Source organism: Chinchilla lanigera, unplaced genomic scaffold (genome assembly GCF_000276665.1).
Source record: "Chinchilla lanigera isolate Chin_1 unplaced genomic scaffold, ChiLan1.0 scaffold00030, whole genome shotgun sequence".
Lineage (NCBI taxonomy): Eukaryota > Metazoa > Chordata > Mammalia > Rodentia > Chinchillidae > Chinchilla > Chinchilla lanigera.
In genome coordinates, this window is record NW_004955431.1 from 11,379,304 (window position 1) to 11,384,249 (window position 4,946).

At 35.8% G+C, this 4,946-nt stretch overlaps 1 pseudogene; it reads left to right on the forward strand.

Annotated features, from left to right (window-relative positions):
• The first annotated feature begins 2,502 nt into the window (after positions 1–2,502).
• Positions 2,503–3,153, forward strand: LOC102007145 (annotated as a pseudogene).
• The last annotated feature ends 1,793 nt before the right edge of the window (positions 3,154–4,946 follow it).

Consider the following 4,946-nt stretch of genomic DNA (forward strand, 5'->3'; position numbering starts at 1 on the left):
TTTCTTTCTTCTTTCTCTCATTTATTTTCTTTCAAATTAAACTTTTCTGGTTCTGAAGCTTCTCCATGAAGATCACAATTAAAAGATACAAAAGTGATTTCATTCCTTTTCATCTTAGCATTTTGTTATTTCTTGTTTAACTGCTATGGGCAAAGTTTTAATTTACCCTGGACTTGTATTTCTTACCTAAAAAATAAAAAAATTTGATGCATTTGTTTATCTTAGAATTCAACTAGAGGTGCCCCACCAGCCTTGAAGATGTAACCAAGACCAAGACAGATTTGCTCCAGAAAGCATCATAGAGCAGTGGATGAAAGATGCCAGACATGTTCAAGAAGGAGATGCTAGTCTTGGCAGCGGAGCCATTAACATTCACAGCTCCTTCAAACTGTCTGTTATGTTTTCTAGATCAGTATTGGTAAATGATGATATGATTATTTTTGAAGATCATAAAGCTTGGTGAAATCCCCCATTAAAAATAGTTGGAGACCACTGACTTTTTCAAAAGTCTAAACAGCTTCATAGTGGAATGAATCATAAAATCTGCAGGCTTGAATAATCCCAAACTGATGTCTAGTAGCTTTCCTCACAAACAGACCTGTAATTAAGGAGCACATGTGCCCTCCTTATGATTCACTCTCCAAATGAAATATATTTGGCAAGAATTTCTTTCAGAAAATTGCCTGTGTTCAGGAAACACTTGCCATTTTTTTTTTTTTTATCTGCAAAGACAGAGTCCTTTCTATCAAAGAATGAATGATTCTCTCAAAGGGACAAAGGATCAATGTAATCAGTACTTTACTCTGCGGGTGGAAACCTCAAATTCGATGCATTTTGATCAGGTAAAATCTTTTTTAAAACATACTTTCACACTGTAAATTTTAATATCCTTCAGAAACACATTTTAATCTCTAGACATTTTTTCATGTTATCTAAATCTTCCAGGCTACTCTTAGCAAAGATAAAGGACAATTGGCTATAATTCTCTGCAGTATAGACCAAGGTTCTAGCCATATATTTATTCATTCTTCCATTCAACACATTTTTATTGAGCATCTACTACTAAGAGCCAGGCCTGAGGATAAAATGTTGAGAAAAACATACAAAAATGCAGTTCATTCATGATCATAAAAATATTTGCTTTTATTTCTCTTTTTAGATCAATTTTCCACCCCTTTATTTCTATTGCTACCTGTCCCATGATATTTGCTATGTAATATTGAGAAAGTGAATAATATTAGGAAGAGTAACGGCTCTTAATCTGTAACATGAGGATAACTGTAATACTCACTATAACAATTGTTTTTAAGTTTGAATTAACTAAACAAATGTTAACTAATGGTAGCTCTTACTGTAGTAATTATTTCAGCAGACTTTCTATAGCTGCTCTTTTCAACAACATAGTCGGTAGTCACACGTGGCTATTTATATTTAAACTAGTTAAAGGGACATTTTTGTCTTTGTCCGTGGGTCGATATGGTGGTTTGGTAAACGTGGCACAAAAGTAGGAGGGCCACTTCCTTGCGCATCTCTGAAAAGTACACCTTTCTCATCCTTCAGATGGCCCAGGGGCCCCAGAGGGCCCGTTCTGAATTCTAGAATGGTACCTTGGTCACAGCAATAACAGTTTAGTGCTGTGTCATTTTCCCCAATGGTAGGTTTTAAAGAGACCAAAATGGATACAATCTTCCATTGAGGAAGACAAACTGGATAGTGGAGAAAGAAGTGGGAAGAGTCTGTCCAGAATAATCCTGAGAAGATCGTGAGCAGATAAACGGACATGAAGACTTGGGAGGCAAGTTGCATCCTTCTCCAATAAACACTGATGGGAAAAAACAGTGACTATAAGATAATTAGAAAAATCCTTCCTTTCCTCACATACCTTATTTCTCTTAAGGCAATACCTTTTGAAATTTTATTTGGAAAGATAATTTAGGCTTCATTATCAGGAAAGCTGTGTAGAAAATAATCAGCAATTTTATTAATTTGGAAATCCCCTACCAGAGTTTACTCCTTGTGAAACTTGCCCCTTGTAAGTCCATGTGGAAATCCCTTTCTACCCTGTCTGATAGCAGAGCATTCCTCACTGGAGAGAAATCCTATGAATTTACTGAATGTGGGTAAACATTTATTCACATGTTTCATTGAACCGAGAAGTCATGCTGAAGAGACACCCTGTGCTTCTAAGGAATATTGAATAGCCATTAGCTAGATGACATCTCATTGAGCAAGAGAAATTCATGCTGGAGAAAAAACTAGTGAATATAGCACACTCTCATTGAATATTAGATTTTATACTGGAGAGAAAGCTTTTGAGTGTGCTATGTGTGATAAAATTATCTTTCAGACTTTATCCCTTATTCTGCATTTGAGAGGTCATACACAGAGAAGCTTTATAAATGTAAGAAATGTGGAAATATCTCCAGCCAAAAGTAAATCCTCATCCATCAAAAAATTCATACTAGAAAGAAATCTTGTAAATGTAGGAAAGCTTCCATTCTGATGTCACACCTCAGTCAGCAGAGAAATTATAATGGGGAAAACTGCTTTGCCTGTAAGGTATGTGGGAATATCTTCAGCCACAAATCCAATCTCACTGAGCATGAGCATTTTCATACTAGAGAGAAACCTTTTGGATGTAATGAATGTGGGAAGTCCTTCAGCCAGAAGGGGAACCTCCTTACCCAACAGAAAATTCACACTGGAGAGAAACATTTTGAGTGCAAAGATTGTGGGAAAGCTTTCATTCAGAAGTCAAATGTCATGAAACACCAGAGAACTCACACTGGAGAGAAGCCCTCCATATGTAAACAGTGTGGGAAAACTAGTGGCAAATCAAATCTTACTGAGCATGAGAAAATTCATACTGGAGAAAAACCCTTTAAATGTAATGAATGTGGAACAGCTTTTGGTCAGAAGAAGTACCTCATAAATCATTAAAACATTCACATTGGAGAGAAATCCTATGAATGCAATGAATGTGGAAAAGCCTTCTCTCAGTGAAGATCACTTATTGTACATGTGAGAATTCATTCAGGTGATAAACCTTATGAATGCAATGTATGTGGAAAAGCCTTCTCTCAGAGTTCTTCTCTCACTGTGCATGTGAGAAGCCATACAGGTGAGAAGCCCTATGGTTGTAATGAGTACTGAATGTGGAAAAGGTTTCAGCCAGAAGTCACATCATATTAGACACCACAAAATTCATACTCATTAAGACCTGTAAATAGCTTCAAAATGGGAAAACATGTACCAGGCTTTTGTATCTCTCAGTGCATCAGAAATATTTTGATGCAAAATGTCCCAAGTGAGGTGAACTTTAACAAATGCTAAAACTTAGGGGACACCAACATTTCATACTGAAGAAAAAGACATTCGTACAATGAAAAGACTGCCCAAACAAACAAAAAACTATATCAGGAGAAACACTGAATTTATATGCATTTCTTTAAAATTAAGAACAGAAAATAAAGACCTATTACTACACTCAACATAAACCTGGAGATCTTCACCAGTATTTAGAAAAAATGTTACAAGTATTGCAAAGGAAGAAACAAACACACATACAATCACCTATAAATAATAAGTTTTTGTGATAGTGACTCAGCAGAACAGAAGAGATTCCAGAAGGACCTATGCATTCATATGAATTTGGAATATGAAAGAGATGGCATTAGAAGATGAGAAATTATTTGGAGGTAATTTGTTCTCTGAGCGTAGAGAATGGACCATGGATTACACAGACAAGTAAAACACACAGGAATTGAATTATTAAAAGCCAGTATACTAAAAATGTTTATGACTTTGGGAGTAGGAAAGCATTTCTTGTATTTAATTGAAAAATACAGACCACTTTTATTACATGTATGCTCATGAAACACCAGGAATTTCTCCTTGGCTCAATTTGTAGTAGCCAGATATTGGAAACAATTCAAATATCCATCTAGAATAAAATGGAAAGTTCTTATGATGTAATAGTACACGTATCTATAAAAGCACAACAGGGGCTGGGGATTTAGCTCAGCGGCACAGTGCCTGCCTGGCAAATGTGAGGTCATGAGTTCCATCCCCGGTACTGGAAAAAAAAACAAAAAAAAGTGCAACAGATGAAAGCCACATGTTCATGGAAGTACCTAAAAAAATGAGGGAAAAAAGTTGGAGAATGATGCCTTTAGTGTAATGACTTTGTGAATTTGAATTATAAACATTTCCTGGATGAAGTTCAACACTTTATACTGCTAGCTGGTACACATACATATGTAAATGTTTTTGAAATCAGTTGGAAGGATACAGACCAAGCTCTTGAGGGTGGCCTGTGAAAAGTGGAGATTGGAATGAGTGTAGGAGGAGGGGGTGAGGAGGCGCTTCATCTTTTTGTATAAATAACCATTTCTCTGCAAGTAAATATATGAAGATAAAAAATAAACTAGTTAAAATTAAATAAATGTAGGAATTAGTTGAATTGACCACATTTGAAGTGTTCAGCAGTAACAAGTGGCTACAGGCTCCTATTTTGGACCGTGCAGCAGATACAGAATATTTTCAATATTGCATAAATTTCTATTGGACAACCTTGATCATTAAGGCTCTCAAATATGGGGCAGGCAGAAAGAGAGAGGAGGAGGCAGAGACAGACAGGTTACATAATTCTGAAGGATGGAGGAAAAGATCCCCCCAAAATACTACAAAGAATCAACAAATGGGAACTCACCTTATTAAAAAGCTTTTGCATAACAAAAGAAATCAACAACAGAGTGAAAAGGGAATCCAGGGTGGCAAAAATTATAGTCAATTGTCCCAGATAAAGGGTTTATATCTAGAACATATGAAGAATTGAAAAAAAAATCAGGCCATCCAAATCAAAGACCAAATCAAAAAATACCTATCTGAAATGAATACACACTTCTCAGATGAAGAAATATGAACAGCAAATATACGAAAAAATG